Raw genomic sequence first — 17337 nt, 5'->3', positions numbered from 1 at the left:
CCTGACTCTCCAGCAGCTCAAAGCATTCCCTTTTTCACATCTATTATCCTGATATGTCTTTGGAACACATAAGAGACAGGTGGTGCCCTGTGCCGACTTCTTTCGTAATGCTGTTAATATTTTATTGCAGTCAGCTCCAGCCTCTCAGTCAACTAGGCTGCGTGCATGGGAAAGGCAGAAGCGAAGCTTATTCCCCGCTCTGCCCACTGCAGAGCACGATGCCTGGTACTAACTCATTCCTCAATATATGTTTGTTTGCTAAATAGCAATTTATAAGACGCATGAGCGAGTCGTGGATGATGTTCCACAATAGATTATGCAAAGATGTGAATAGATTGTGCCATGAGACTCAGCCCCAGGTGATCCATTGCATCCAGGGAAAGGAGGAACCCCAAATCAGGCTCCAGAGCACAGAGCTAGTGCCTAGAACTCACTCAGTAAGGATCCAGATGCCTGGACTCCCATCCAGGTGCTGCCACTTATTTGCTCTGTGCCCTTGGGACAACTACATAACCTCTCTCTGCTTCAGTTTCCACGTCTGTGAAATATCAGTAATAAACATATCTACCTCATGAGCTGTGGTGAGGACCGAATGAAATGATTCACGCGCAGAGCCTGACGCTTAGTAAGTGCCCAGTGAGATCTGTTGTTGGTAGTGGGGTTGTCAATATAATTTCTATTCTTTGTTAAGCATTTGCTTTAATCATGAGCTAATACATCCGATAAAAAACAAAATCCTCAGACTACCGGAGACTGAACTGATTTTAAATAAGTACAGGGAGAAACAAATTGAGATGTTTGGAGTGTGAAAAGATGGTAAAATCAAAGGCAATTGGATTACACCTTATGTTGTAAGAGGTAGATTGTGTTTGTCAATTGAAAGAATGAAAGGGAGAAGTAATGCATGAATGAGTGTTGCATGTATTTTCCAGGTAAGTCTACTGATTATGGCATTTTCTGCTTTTCAAATGTAAATGAGAGGTGTTTGATAATTGTTTTTCTCACAAGCGGAATATTGACATAAGCTGGTAATTAAACACCAGAGTAAAAACTGATGATCCAGCTCATTAGCTGGTTGGTTTTACAGGGTTGGAGGAGGTTGTGGAGACCACATGCCCGCATCTGATCTGAGCAATTTCTCCAGGCAATTTGTGGAAATGTAGCAGCTACCGGGCCACCAGCCACCCTGCCTCCATCATGCCCTCAAGCCTCTGACTCAGTTTCTTCTTTGGAGCTCTGGCCTTGACAGTCATGCTTTGCTGAGAGGCAGTAAAATCAGGATGTGTAGCTTGGTGTCCTGCTTTATTTTATTTTTTATGGTGTCCATAGGTTGGCCTTGAACAGATTACTTCTCTGAGCCTCAGTTTCTTCACCTGCAAAATCATTTTACTGACTCCCACCTCCCAGGATTCTTTTGACCATTAAATGGGCTAGTAGACACGAAGGTAATTTTTAACCATAAGCACACTGCAGATGTTAAGCTATTATTTTTTTAAATGCTGTATTTGAGGAGGATATACAATCTCCTGATAATGCTGCAAGCAACGGGCTGCTTATTTGAATTTTAATCAGTCTTTCAGCCTCCAAATTAGAGCTACTCCAATTGGTATTAAAATATGATGTTCTTGAATAAATGTGAAAAGCTCTGCTCCATATCAAGATAAAGCATAAATTCAGTGTTTTTAAAATTTCAGTGGAGGAGTGCCTAAAGGCATTTGTGAATTAATAAAAAAAAGACACCGGAATAATAACAATTGAATTAGAAACTAAGAATTCGCTGTGTCAGAGACAGTGTTCAAACACCTTCTGAAACACGTCTTGTGGCATAGTTATAATCAAGTATCTATGGAAACAGCTGCATATTAATACTGGGAATAGGCAATAATTTGTTTTGTCTCTCCACATGCAGCCACAGGTTGGGTGGTGCTCCAAAGCATTGGTATCTTCCGACATTCACAATAACGAAAGAGTTTGCCTGCTCAGAAGCAGGCATATGGCGAAGCTAACAAAGTTTAAGCTTCAGGGCCCCTCGCTTACAAGGCGCTTCCGAAGCCCTCAGAGGGGCCCTAGCAAGTTTGCAGCGAGGATTTGCGATGTGTTTCTTGAAGACAATCCTTCCAACTTATTTAAGTGTCAGAACCTACAAAATCTGGTCTGGCCTCTGTCCCTGCCTCCTTGGAGTGGACAGAACGTTCTCTCTCCCACCACCCCTTCAGGCTGAAGCCTTCATCTTGTAAATACCCAAGTGGTTACTTGTCCTCAGACATGGATGCCAGTCTGAAAATTCCTGCCACATCTGTCCAAATATTCTAGGGGACACCCCACCCCAAGTCTTACAATGCGGAGGTTTTTTCCATACCAGGATTTGCAGTTGTTCAAAAGATGTATGCCTTTTTAGCATATCGAAGCAATAGTTGATAGCTTTTATAACATTGCTGCTCTTCCTCATCACCAACACTAGCATATGAGTATAACAGATTTGAAGTTACTGTGGTATGAAAGGAATTTATCAGAATTGAGGGCAATGCAGCTGAAAATTGCCCAGAGGCAAGTCTATCTGTGACTTCTGATTTTTGCAATGTTAGAATTTCACTGGAAAATTTATTTCCGAGAAAATCTCTACTGTGTTTACAGGCAGCTTAATTGCTACGTAGACAGTGGAGTCAGACAGACCTGGTTTTGAATCCCACCTTTGCACCGTGTTTATTAGCTGTACAAACTTGAGCAAAGGATGTAACTTGATTTGCCTCAGCTTTCTTATCTGTTAAATTGGAATAATCAAATCTACCTCATTGAATCATTGGAAGACTATTTGAAATAAATGCTTGTGGCATGACTGAGGGACAGGTACCACCAGGCCCCCCGTCCACACCCCCATGTCACTCCTGGTATCCCCAGAGTGCTGGGTTCTTGCTTCTGCGACAGACCTCATTGAACTGAGCCATTGGGATGTTCCTGTATGTGCATTCCGCGCAGGCTGTGTGTTCCTCAGGGCCAGAGTCTCACTCAGCACTCAGGAACGTGCTCAGAGCCTGGCACGCTGCAGGCACGACTGCTGTTTATTGAAGGGAATTGAACTGAATAGTCAAATAGAGCCAAATATGCATGTTCTTTTGGTGTGTGATGGAATAGTCAATAGATGTGTAGTGTGACATTTGCAAATACGTTGTCAGGAGGACCTCCAGGGTGTGCATAATTTCTGAGGGCCTGATGAATTTCAGAAAGGATTTCTGAATGTCAATGAAATTATAAAATGCCTTCCTGCACCCTGATCCAGCCACCATCAAACAAGGGGACTTGTCTTGTCCATAGGCCTTGGAGGTGGGTTAAATCCTCCTTGGGACATCAGTTTTCCTCTTCTGACCTTGTGGACCAGCTTCTTATTCCCTGTGAAGGGCAGGGGTCAGGAAACCGCCACCATGACAGCTGTCAGCTCCAGAACTGTGCCGCCTTCTGGATCCACCCAGGCAAAACCCGGGCAATGGCCATCTTCTAGGCAGCCACACAACTTGTGACTAGAAACCGAAAGGTTGCTACTTAAAAACACAATACTACCGTAACTGTGATTGCCAGCAACGAAAAGCAGAAGTCGCTGAAAAGCAGCCTCCATCAACCTCCACAGTCTAAATCCTGCGGGAGCGCATCTGATTGGCAAAACCCAAATCACATCCAGAGTGGCAGGACTTGGGGAAACGCAGTCATCGGTTTCCAGCCTCTTTTATTCAGAAAGGGATGCTCGTGGCCTTTTTCCTTTTTCAAGTCTAACTCTCAGTAAGTTCATTTTACTTGATCATCTAGTACACAAAAGCACATACATAAAACAAAGAAAATATCTCTGAAGCTATACTTATCTTGTAGTCATTGGATTCTGATACTTTCTGTTTTTATTTAGCTCATTTTTTCAGTGCTGTAGATGAGTCACTGAATTTGATTTCAGGCCCACAAGTCTGTCACAAGTTCCAGTTTCTAAAATACTGCTCCAGACGTGGTGGGAAAGGGTGCTGAGTGGCAGTCCACGGTGCCCACCACACTCCTTTTGTGCCATTCCAGCTGAGTCGCAGCACTGTCTGGTCCCTCTGGCTGGAGCCTTTGACTTTGAGTAATTCTGATTCTTCAGGATCCAGGGTGCCACGAGGAAGCATCCCAGGAGCGGGCATCTCTTCTTCCTCCAAGACAGCAGCCACTGCTCTTGACTATGAAGCACAGGAGACAGGGGAGGCGGAAAACCCATCAAAGGACGATGAGCTAGAAAAGTGGATGGCGCTTGCATGGACAGGTCCTGGCTCTATTTACAGACAGAGGGCCAGCTTTGGGAGCATGTGGCGTACGTGTGCCAGCAAGAGTATTCAGAAGAGCACTGGCTGTCGTGCCAAACTCACCGAGCTTCCAAATCTGCTTCTGCCACTTACCCTTGTTAGATCTCTTGAGCAAATTTCTTCCCTTTTGAGCAAATATACTCATCTATAAAATAAGATAATAATACCCACTTTGTGGTATGTCCTCAGACAATGTGTAATATCTCTCTGGATTTATTTTTCTTAACTATTAAATAGGCTTCTTTGCTCCATTGTTTAGCTTTGAGGATCAAATAAACTGTGTGACAACTGTCACACACGATAAGTGCTCAGTAAATGTCAGTCCCCTTTCCTAGTCATATATACCAATCAACCACCTTGTCTTTCTGTATCTGTTAATTTGGAGTATCAGTTACCTTTTGCTTTATAATGACCCCAAAATGTAGTGACTTCAAACAACCACCATTTATTTGGCTCACAGTTCCGCAGGTTGGTCTGATCAGCTCACCTGTCTCTGCTGGACTCTCTCACTTGTCTCCAGTCAGCTCGTAAGACTGACGGCTTCTGGATGGTGTAGGACAGCCTTTCTCACACATCAGGCAATTTGGCAGACTGTGGACCAGGGCATTCCATTCTCTACCACATGGCCTCTCATCCTGCAAGCACATTCACATGGCGGTCTCAGGGTTGCAAGCATTGCAAGAGATAATGTAAGCCCCAATGTACAAGCGCATTTGAAACCTCTGCTTCTGCTACACTTGCTGTTGCTCCGTTGGCCAAAAGCAAGTGACTTAACCAAGCCAAGAATAAGGTGGGAAGGTACTACCCCAGGGGAATTATTATGCACTTATTTGCACACAATCTGTCACATTTAGTAGGTTTGGGTTGCCCATGATTCCCTTCCTGGAAGCTGTACAGGATACTGGAAAAACCACACTTCTCATCTTTTTCTCACCTACAGGCTCACAGGAAGTGGTAAAATGCTATTATTATAGACAGCTGTGGCTTATCAAAAAGGCACATGATGTAAGTGGATGCTCTAATCTTATATTATGTATTTGTTTATTTACTATTACTTTACTATTATTTTTTATTATTTGCTGCTTTTAGTAAATAATAATTAAGAAATAAAGTAACAATTTTTTGTTATTTACTATTATTATTTACTATTATTTTTACTATTATTTACTTATTTACATTATCTAATATAAACCTTCTTTTCTGGTTCATTTTAGGAGTTTAAAGTGTAGAAAGAAAGAAATGAGGGGAAGAGCAGGAGAGAGAAATGCAATTAGCATTTATTAAGCCTGCACTATATGTCAGCGACTCTAGTTGTCGTTTTCACTTGAGACCTTCACAACACCGTGGAAGGCTGGTTATCATTCCCATTTTACAGATAAAGAAATTGATGCTCAAGGGGCTGACCCGGTGGCATAGTGGTTAAGTTTGCATGTTCCGCTTCAGCAGCCCGGGGTTCACCGATTCGGATCCCAGGTGCAGACCTGCGCACCTCTTGGCATGCCATGATGTGGCAGGCATCTCACATATAAAGTAGAGGAAGATGGGCATAGATGTTAGCTCAGGGCCAGTCTTCCTCAGCAAAAAAGAGGAGGATTGGCAGCAGATGTTAGCTCAAGGCCTAATCTTCCTCAGAAAAAAAAAAGAGAAAAGAAATTGATGCTCAAGCAAGAAAATGGGTTCAAACCTAATCTGTATTACTTCAGAGCAAAATCTCTCCCACTTCACAGACAGCATGAAGACCAGGGTAGGAAGCATGTTGGGCCTCATTCCTCTTGTTTCCTAAATGCCCACCAGAGAAACATTTTTCATTTTAAATTAATATAGCATTTTCACCCTATGACTACAAAACAGGTTTATAAATATGAACTGATCCTTAAGAGAACATCAAAGTATTTTGGTTCCATTGATAATTTAAGAAATGTCATTTTCAGGCTCAGGAAGCCATTCCAAAATAGATGCTTTGGGCCTTTTTAATTTTATTTTTAATGTTGCCTTATTTCTGGTTTCGTAATTATTACCTTGCAAGTCCTGACAAAGCAACTGAATCAAAGTCTGTTTGGATCTTTTAGCGTGCGTGCATGTGTGTGTGTGGGTGTGTGTTGCAAATTGATTCTAGCCCTGTGACAAATGGAACACAAAAGTTTAGCAAAACACGTGATGAGACACAATAAGAAACTGTGGACACATAATTATCTGTATTGACCTATATGCACTGAAATCTCGGTTTTCCTGAAATGTTGAAGAAAGGGATTTCTAAGCAATTGAATATGCCGTTTAATACACAGTTAGCATATAGATCAACTATTCTTGAATGTTTACTCTCAGGTACCCCAGACTCTTGAGAGTACTCCATGAGGGTACCCAGGTTTGACAGTCTCTCACTGTAGACTGTATCTTCTCAATCTTTTCTTTTTATTTTTTTTTTAATTCTTTTTGAGAAAGATTAGCCGTGCGCTAACTGCTGCCAATCCTCCTCTTTTCACTGAGGAAGACTGGCCCTATCTTCCTCCACTTTACATGTGGGACGCCTACCACAGCATGGCTTACCAAGCAGTGCCATGTCCACACCCGGGATCCGAACCGGTGAACCCCGGGCTGCAGAACTGGAACCTGCGAACTTAACTGCTGTGCCACCGGGCCGGCCCTTCTCAATCTTTTCTAAGCCCATCTATCTGCTTCCTTCTCACCTTCCTATGATCCTTCCACCATCCCTCAGCTTGAGTATCTCTTAAAGATGCAATATGAGTCATTCATAGAGTAATTGAGCTGGTATTTGTGGAGCACCTACTATGTGCCAGGCACTGATTTAAGGTACTAAGTTTGCCACTGGGTATGAAAGATGAGATACCTGCTTTCATGGACTTATGGCGAGATGAGAGGAGATACAAAAATAAGGAAATGAAGTAATGAATAAGCATGAAAAAGTTCATAGTGATGGATGCTATGATTATGAAAACTGATGAGGTGGCAAAGAGAATCTGGAGTGCTACTCCACATTGGGGCATTGATGAACCGAGGCCTGATTGAAAGAGGCACACTAGGAAAGGAACTGGGGGAAGGACAGCTCCAGGCAAAAGGAAGACCCAACGCAAAGGCCGTACGGTGGGAACAGCTTGCCCTGTTCACGGAGAAGGATTCATGTGCCTAGAGGATGGTGTCCAATGGGGTTAGTGATGGGAAATGATGCCAAAGCAGGTACCTGGGTCTTGTTAATCTAGATTACTATTATTCATCCAAGTGGAGTTGTCAAGTAGGCAGTTGGATAGATGAGCTTAGGGTCCAGCGGAGCGGTTAAGATTGAAATATAATCTCTCGAGTGGATCAACAAGCATATGGTAAATATAAAGCCATTTACCTAGATAGGTTAATCTCGGCAGGCAGTGTAAACAAGGGAAGGAAGAAGCTGCAGTCCTAAACTCTGGAGTTCCCCAACATTTAAAGGGGTGAACTGAGGAGGAAGAATAGCAAAGGTGCTAAAAAAGTAAAAAAAACAATTTAAAAACCAAAACCAGCCCAACAAGAACAAAACCAGAAGAGTGGGGTGTAAAGACCGGAAACAGAAAGCGTTGCCAGGAAGAGTAGTGGATGGGCGGCTTCAGTGGCCGCTGAAAAGCCAAGGAACGTGAGAGCCCACAAGTGAGCCATTCCTGGATGCAGAGTGAGAGAAGCAGTGAGGGAAGTCGGTTTTGGTCTCTCAGTCAATGAGACTGCAATCACAGGGAAGGCAGAAGCGAAGCGTATCCCCCGCTCTGCCCGGTGCAGAGTGCGATGTCTGCCACCCATTCATTCTTCAGTACGTGTTTGCTTAATAACAGTTTATCAGATGCATGAGTGAGTAGTAGGTGATATTCAGCAATGGATTACACAAAGTTGTGGAAACAACTGTGCCATCAGCGTCAGCTCCAGGTAATCCATTGCACCCAAGAAAAGGATGAACCCCAAATCAGGCTCCGTGGCACAGAGACTAGTGCATAGAACTCACCCAGTAATGGATCTAAACGCTTGACTTTGCATCCGGGTGCTGCCACTTACTCATTCTTGCCCTTGGCACAACTATCTAACCTCTCTGTGGCTCCGTTTCCAGATATGAAACAATGATAATAAATGTATCTACCTCATGAGTTGTTGTGAGGACTAAAGGAGATGGTTCATGTACAGATCTTGATACATAGTAATGATCAATAAGAGTTGGTGGTAGTGGTAGTGGTAGTGGACAAAATTATGTTTTTTCAATATAATTTCTCTTCTTTCTTAGGCATTTGCTTTATTAGTGAAATCATGTATTCCCTGCTCCTTGAAGGAGTAGTGACCGGATGGGGACACAAGAGGCTTTTGGGGTGCTGTCATGTTCTGCTTCTAGTTCTGGGTTCTGTATGTTAGAGTGTGTTCAGTTTGTGAAAATTCATGGAACTGTACATCTACGATATGTATGTTTTCCTCTACATAAATTATACTTCAATACAAATAAGGAAGAGCTCCTTCAGTGGCTCCCCATACCTTTAAGATGAAGCTACTCTTCCTCAGCTTAGTACACAAGCACCTTTGTGACCTGGCCCTTGCCCAGCTCTCCACTTCCAACCATTTAAAGCTCTGTGAGTACATCATCTCTGTTATATCGCCATGGCTTCACTCATAGGATTTCCTTTACTTGAAAGCAAAACTCAGCTCAAGTACCACCTCTTCCAGGAAGCCTTCCCTGACCAGGTCTAGATGTCCTAATTGGACTTACCCTGCCCCTGACCTTCCGTCCATCACTGCATTTACGATCCTGAGATCTTTCTTCACTTGCCTGAAGCTCAGGAAGGACAGCAACCTTTTCTTCAGTAAATTATAACATTTTGAGGACAAGCTTGAAAAAATATTTGATGAATGATTACTTGAGTAAATGGATGAATAATCTTAAAAGGAATCCCTTTTCAGAATTATGATCATAGAGAGATTGGAATGAAAAAAGGAGGAGCTAGAAATTCTTTGGTAATATATAGATTACATGGGGTCTCTGAGGATGTGTGTTAATATCATGTCCGGTCTCTATTTAATCCACATGTGACCCTGTTAGTGGTGCCCTCTCGGCAGCACTTTCCTAACTGGGAGCAATGTTTTCACTTCTAAACAATCCAAACGAGAGTATCAAATACAAAGAACATAGCTAACTCTGTAACCAGCTGTTTATTACTAACATGCAATAATTAACATGGCAATGGCCCACCTGGCAGCACAGTAATAAGCAAGAGACATTCAGTAAGCATTTATTGGGCTCCTACTGTATACTAGACTTGTGCTAAGCCTAAAGATGTGTAAGATTCACTAGACTTTGCTTTTAAGGAGCATATTAATAATAACTTCAATAGATAATTGTTATTGAATCTTTTCTATATGCCAAGCCTTTCACATAAGTTATCTAGACTGTCTTTCTTTCCTTCATCCCTCATGTCCAACCTGTCACACCAAATCTTAAATAGATTTAAAATCCACCCAGCCTCTCTTCATCACCACCACTCTCCAAGCTATGGTCATCCCTTACTGAATAATCACAATATCCTAACTGGTCACCTGTTTCCATTCTTGCTTTCCTACAATTCATTCTCCAACCAGAAGTGAGAGCAATCTGAAAAAGAAGAAATACTTCCCTGTTTAAACCCCCCAAGGGCTTCACACCCAAGTTGGTGAACTCCCGCTGGTGGAACCAAGGCAGTGTCTTCCAGAAAGAAGGCGTCTGCGCTGGTCCTGGAAGGCTGGGAGGTTTTAGGAAGATTGGATCGAAAGGGTGTGCCTCACTGAGCTGGAGATTACTTAACACCTCACAAAGATGTCACTGTCCCTGCAGAAAGGGTCCTATCATGTTAATTTAATGAAGAACATAAAACAAATCCACAAGAAGATGTTAGGATACAAAAATTAAAGGGAAAGACACTGGATCAAGAGATCTAAGGGCGGGCCTCAGTCCTGCCTCCCACAAGCTTGAACACCCTCAGCTAAAACATAGCTTCCAGGAGAGAATGACCCTATTAAAACCCTGGCCCTGTCTCTCACTTGTTGTATGACCTTGGGCAAGTCCCTAAACCTCTCTGAGCCTTGACTTCCTCACCTGCTCCCTGTTGGGAGGGTTGGAGATGATGCATAAGAAGTAGTGGTTTCTATGTCTGTTCACATCATTCTCGCAGGAGAAATGTTAATATTTACAGTAGGGCTACCTGAAGATGCTGGTCATGGCCAGAGGTGACTTTCCTGGGGCTCTGGCAGCCCTGAGTCTCCTCACACCTGTCACCAGTTTGCAGCACATGGCTGTGGCCAGGCACACAGTTGGGTAGTTCTGGTCAACGTGATACAGGCCTGCACACAGCACAATCGTTGATGCTGCAAGTGCAGTTAACACGATGAGAGTTACAATGATCACAGCAATACTAAAAACCGTATTAGGCCTTCATGCTCTTATTTATGAATTTCTAAAAATTTGGACTTAAAAGCCTCTAGTTCGAGTCCTAGAAGTCTATGATTACCAGTAAGGAGAAAATAATACAGAATCAGAGTACTAAGTTAGTAGTATGGCCTCACTCAAGGAATTGAGAGAAAGTAGAGAGCTGTGGGATCTGGACTTCTCAGGGAAAGCTCCTTGTGGCAAAGGAACTTTGAATGGTACATAGGATAAGTAGAAGGAATACACCGAGACAGAGATGGAAATGGAGGTGGAGATAGATAGATAGATAGATAGTTATATATGTGTGGGGCCTGGATTTGGCCACCCCAAGATACGTCTCTTTGGCATGATGATTATTTGGGGCTGGTTACTTTGCAGACAGGAAAGCAACTGAAAAGTAGAATTTACTTACCCTTTGTAAGAGACATTTACATTGTAAAGGAAATCTCCATCTGTAAAGATATCTCCCTCTCTTCCAGGAAGAAGTGGGGATGACCTTATCTCTAGAAACTTTTAATCAGTGGGGAAGACAAGGGCTTAAATCTGCATTTGTTTATTGTGCTTGTCTGGTAACCTCCTGTAACTGACTCCCCCCACCCCTAACATCCTCCTTTTTCTTTAGCTGGATATGATATTTAAGGTGGGGGCTTCAGCCATTTTGGCGAGTTGCTCAGCTTGCCTGAGCCTCTCCCATGTATACGTGTTATAAAGCTTTGTTTAATTTTCTCCTGCTATTCTGTCTCATGTGAATTTAACTCATTCTCCAGCCAGAAGAACCCAGAGAGGGTAGAGGAAATGTCTTCCTCCCCTACATATGTATCTATGCATTTTTCCTCTGTTTTATATTGTTGCATCCCTTGTCGTATTTCAAAAATTTTTGGAAAATTTTCCAGCCCATATACAATAACAGCACCTTCCACTTGTCTCTCTAATCTGATCCTTCTCTCTGCCCACTGCGCTGGCCCACATTCAGATCTACTTACCTTGCTGGAGAGTTGACAACAATCTCACTAGTCGCCTACTTTCTGTCTGTCCCCCAGCCTTATAGTCCTTGTCAACCCCCTTCCTTCCTTATCCCTCACTTTAAAAATCACTTACTGGCTCTCTGTTTCCCTATGAGCTAAAGACCAAACTCCTTGTCCTAGCAATCAAGGTCCATTCCAGACTGTTTCCAGTGGAACTCTCAAGTCTCAGTTCTGACCAATCTCCCTTCACAGAGAACCTTCAACCATGGTAGCCTCATCTCCAGGCTTGCCTTCTGCTCTCCATTCTCTGCATCTTTGCCCGTTGCCTGAATGTTCTTCCCTGATTCTGTCTGGCAAACTCCTGTTTTTTGAAGACACTGTCCTATCCACCTGGAGTGTTTCACCTTCAATAAAGCCTCTCTATGAAGTAGGCAGGGCAAGATTTAGTGCCTGCATTTCACACCTAAGAAAATGCAGATTCAGAGATGCTAAGTAGCTCACTCAAGATCAGACAATTAAGAAGGCATGACAAAAAAAGATTCAAATTCAATTCCTCCAGTCGTGATTTCTGACCTATTTATCAATGTCTTGCTATTGAAAATGGCACAATACTTAGTAGTGTTTTCTGTGTCTGAGAAAAGTAGCAAACTTTGTGTGAAAGACCCTTTTAGCACTCTCTAAAAAGATTTTGAAATCCTCAAGCCATAAGAAGTGCTTAAAAGAAAGCTTTTTCAAGAGGGGCTAATGCTTAGCAGCAGATTCCGTGCCTAATGTCTTCTGGGCTCAGCAAATGTGATCTTTATTCCTCACATTTGACTAAATGCCTTTCAGGAGAGCTCAGCATCTTGCTCGAGTGTCATATTGCCTTTGGTTTATCACTTTATTACCGAAAAAAGTGGCTTCCTTTTTATTTCATAATGTTAGAGTTGTTGATACATGAGACTGGGTCCTCAACTAAAGGTCCCCATGGGTGTGCTGAGCCTTGGCTAGGGTAAGGCTGATGGAAGATGCATGCATTGCCATATCATGGACCATTTGAAGCGCTAATAACTGAGGGGAGGGGTGTACTATATGCCAGGTTGTGTAGAAGCAGTTACCTAGGAAGTGGAAAGGTATATTTTATCACCAACATTGCTTAAAACTGCCAATGAATGGTGATCATAAAAAGAAGAACAACTTTTAGTCCTTTTATTATTGTTTTAAATTCTCTATAGACAAAGGACCCCTTATTGCCTATACCTGGTATGGATCACCCCCCACTTCATCCGTCCTCTGCCCCCTACTCCCATAGGATAGCACTGCTGCTCAGCAAGTTAAAAAAATATGTCTCGGGGCAGCCGGTGGTGCAGCGGTTAAGTGCGCACGTTCCGCTTCGGCAGCCTGGGCTGCCGGTTCGGATCCCAGGTGCGAACATGGCACCGCTTGGCAAGCCATGCTGTGGTAGGCGTCCCACGTATAAAGTAGAGGAATATTGGGCACCAATGTTAGCTCAGGGCCAGTCTTCCTCAGCAAAAAGAGGAGGATTGGCAGCAGATGTTAGCTCAGGGCTAATCTTCCTCAAAAAAAAAAAAAGTCTCACTGAGCCCTGACAATAATCCCATAAGGGAGCCACTGTTCTCATTTTGCAAATGAGGAAAATGAGGCTTGGAGGGGTTAATGACCTGCCTAAAGTCACACAGGTAAGTTATAGGATCTGAGCCATGGTCTAGGAAGGTGTGGCCTTGGCTGGCCTTGTGCACTGGGGTCTCCTGGCACAGCAGGCATTCAGCAATGATGGAGCAAATGAAAGAACAAGGAAAGAGCTTTGTCTCAAGGTTTCCAATTTTATGTATCTGGGAACTACTAAATGAAGGGATCTGAGAAAATCTGGACTGCCTGAAAACACGAAAAGAAGAAAAAAGTCCCCCTGAAACCTGAATTTTGTGATTCGTCCTTTAAATTGCACTCCACATCATGGACTATAGACTATGGAGTAATGTAGGCCATGGGCTATGAGTTGGCCACTGGAATGAATTAAAACACATCTGATGGCTACTGCTGTTGAATAAGCACCTACTGTGTACCAGATCTGTAAAAGGGGCTTTGTCATTGAGTGTAAACAACAATCCTAGGAGGCAGGTATGACTATTCCCATTTTGTGGATGAAGAAACTGAGGCTCAAAGGGGTCAGTCATGTAAGTTTTCACCGTCTCAGTACAAGTCAGTTGTTGAGTTCAGCCAGGATTCAACTCAAGCTTGCCTGACTCCAAAACCCTTTAGTCTGCATTTCCAAGCAGAACCGAAGCTCCTGGGGTCTTAGACCACCCTCAGGTAGACATGGATGTTATGCAGACGTTCACTCTCTGGCTGAATGAGCCTGAAGTGCACCTACAGAACAGGCCTTTAGGAGCCAATTAAACAGTTTCCGCATGGCTGTGCTCACACTTAGCTTTCAGAAACGGTAACAGTTCTGCGTGATAATTCCATAAAAGCCCTTTAAGACATAAACTCAAATGCCAGAGTGAAGATTTTGATAACAAAGTTTTTCAAAAATGTTTTAATTATTAAAAGTGTGACTAGAGGCTTTTCACGGTGCACCACAGTTCCTTTTTCACATATTCTATCGGTTCGTTTTCCCCATATTCCTGTGTAAGTTCCCTTCCACTAAAAGCTTTCAGCTTCAGCACCAAGTTACAATTAGAGTCCGAAAACAAGGCTTAAAATAGGGCATGCTTGCCGGTGAATTTAACAAGCATTTGGGCTGCGGTTACGGTGTGCTAGACGCTATCTAATTCTTTCACGAATATGATCTCATTTAACCCCACAGCAACCCTGTGAAGTAGCTGCTGTCGTTATCATCTCCGTTTACAGAGGGGGAAGCTGTGGTACCGGAGGGAGGTTAAGTCAAAGAGTCAAGGAGGGGCAGAGTCAGGGTTCAAACCCAGGCCTCGCCCCATGGCCGTGTGTATGACTGCCACACCACTCTGCCCGCCCATCATTTACCTTCCCTTCAGATTCCCTGCTCTCCATCCCTCCTGTCAGAGCCAGACCCTAGTTCAGGCACACGTATTTATTTTTATTTATCTGTTCCTTCCACAAACATGCATTGGCCACTGCATTGTGCACATTCGTTTTTTCGCCACCACGTCCCGCATTTTTCTGGAACTTCCTTCGTCCTCGCTTATTAATCACCCGAGTAATGACCAAGCTCTTTATCATGACTCTGCACTCCTGACCATGCACCTTAGGCAGAATCCTTAGGCAAACACGGTGAGTCTTGAACTGAGCAAGAATCTTCTCACGATGGCCAAAGATACAAGCTGTAAGGACGCAGAGCTCTCGGTGGCTAAGAGAGGATGAAGTCAACCTGCAGGAGAATCAGAAATCCAGGTTTAGGTGAAAGAGTCATTATGGGTCACTGGGTCCTTTTGTTTCCAAAGTCCATAGATTCCATGAGACACCCACTATACTGATGACAAAGCCTGAATTTGCTTAAGCTATCTCAAGCTGGGTATCTGTCTCTTTGTCACCAAAGGAATCCAGATAATCTGACTCCCCCCGCTTCCTTACTAAACCTGTGTTGGGTTCTGGAGGTGGAGAAAACATTCTCTTTGCACTCAAATACTTCACAGTTTAGGGACGGTGACAGACCCCCAAACAATTGAAAAATTTTGCAAAAGAATTGCAAAATCCCTTTAGCTGAAAAAAATGAGGATGAATGGTTACTTGATTAATTGAAAAAGTAGATTAAAATCAGGAAATATAAAAAATTATACTTAAATATTTCATTTTTGGCTTAAACATTAAATAATAAATTCATTCTCTGGTCTTTTGGAACAAGTCCAAGACATTTCTTTTGGTGTAGGTCTCTTGTTTCTTACAGAAATCATAGCTCATAGTGCATCAGCCAAGACTTCTAGTTCCTTCACGTGGAGCAAGAATTTAAAAGTCTGTGCAAAATTACCAGAGTGACTTCTGGATCTTCATTATTTTTCCCACAAATTTTTACAAGTCTTTTGGCAACATCTAATTTGGTAGCAATGCTTTACTTCTTCAGTCTTACTAATTCTTTCCAAAGTGTTCGATTCCATTTTCATACAAATAGCATCTCTTGTTCCTACTTATTTAAAATTTGTATTTAATTTGGAAACAAGCCCAGTTACTCCTGGTCAGCATGCGGCTGTAGAGGGAGTAGACGCTGTGGGCATTTAGACAGCTCCCTACCAGCTGGGCACCTTCAGCTTATGGGTGTGAGGGAGGGAGTGGAAAGCGTGGGTTAATCCAATGAGGCAGGCCAGAGAGTTGATTAAGTGGAAGTCAGCCAGAAGAGCTTCTACTGTACTGAGTTGGTCCGGGTGCTGGTTCAGAGGTCGGTGCAAGTTCCAATGGGGGCAGAAGGAGGCAGGTCTACACGGCATAGGAGGATTCAGGGGGTGCTTCACGGAGGTGGTATCGCTTCAGCAGACCAGTTAGAGAAGGCATCTCAGGCACAGGCTAGCATGATCAAGGGAACGCATAACTCATCTGAGTTACTGAGTTGGGGTGGGGAGCCCCTGTACTAGGGTTGAGAGCACGCCTTATTCTTGAGATAAAACACCCAATGTTTCGTCTCTCCAGATCCAAGTTCTGTCCACTTGGTCTCTGTCTTGCTCTGAGTCTTGGTGGTAAATTACGTGGAAGCCCAGCTTCTCCTTCTTTTTCTTGCCACCCCTAGCAAGCCTCCCAGGACCTCATCTGCTTCTTATAGAGCAGCCTGCCCTGAGTCCCTGGGTTGCCTGCCCACATTTCTAGCTAGAGTCTGCTCCTGACTTACTAGCGCTTGTCAAGCTCCTGCCAGCCACCTTTGCTGGACCTCTGATACCCTGACTATCACTTCTTTTGCCTGTCGTCTCTGAGACTAAGCCTGTAAGCCCCCATGAAATCCAGGATCACATCTGCCTTATTCACCCCTGCATTCATAGCGTCTAACATACTTGCCTATAGTAGAATCTCAGTAAAAAGCTGTTGGGTGAGTGAATGAATGAATGAGTTCCATGTGAGAGGCCGTATACCATAGCCTCAGTGCTTGCTCTTCCCCTGTGCCGGCAGCACCTTCTCTAGCTTTCCACAGGACTGGTTCCTTCTGCCCTTCAGATCCCGGCTTAAGTCACCTTGAGGAGTCCTTCATTGATGATCCAGCTAAAGCAGCCACCAGCTCCCCCAAATCTCCACTGTGGTCCGTTTATTTCCTCTAGCACATTCGCTCTACAAAGGCACGTACAGGTCTGCTTTTGTTTTCTGCTGATTCTCCATGCCCAGCCCTGCACCTGTCACATAGCACTATTCCTTGACATGGTAAATAAATGAATAGATGGATGAATTATGATCCAACTTCCAGAGAAAAACACAACATGGGCTTGAGTCTTGACTGTGCACTTACCAAGTACATCATTTTTGGCAGCCCAGTTTCACCTAAACTCTTTGAATCTCAGTATCCTCATGCATAAAATGGGGTGAAAATAGTAACTTACTACCTCCTATGATTAATGTGAGGTTTCAATTAGATACTAGATGCCAAACTTTTGGCATACTTCATAGTGAGTGATCACTGAAAATAAGATCTTATCCGTAAGCCCAGCATGAGTCTCTCTGCCTGGACCTTCGCTGCAGTTAACACCGC

The 17337-nt window shown here is 43.4% G+C and overlaps 1 protein-coding gene across 4 annotated transcripts in view; it reads left to right on the top strand.

Moving 5' to 3' along the window:
• ADCY8 (adenylate cyclase 8) overlaps window positions 1-17337 on the top strand; it is a 216254-nt gene that overhangs the window by 61505 nt on the left and 137412 nt on the right. The gene's annotated exons all lie outside the window — the stretch shown is intronic.

Source organism: Equus asinus, chromosome 12, assembly GCF_041296235.1.
Source record: "Equus asinus isolate D_3611 breed Donkey chromosome 12, EquAss-T2T_v2, whole genome shotgun sequence".
NCBI lineage: Eukaryota > Metazoa > Chordata > Mammalia > Perissodactyla > Equidae > Equus > Equus asinus.
This window is presented reverse-complemented; position numbering and strand designations above follow the sequence as displayed.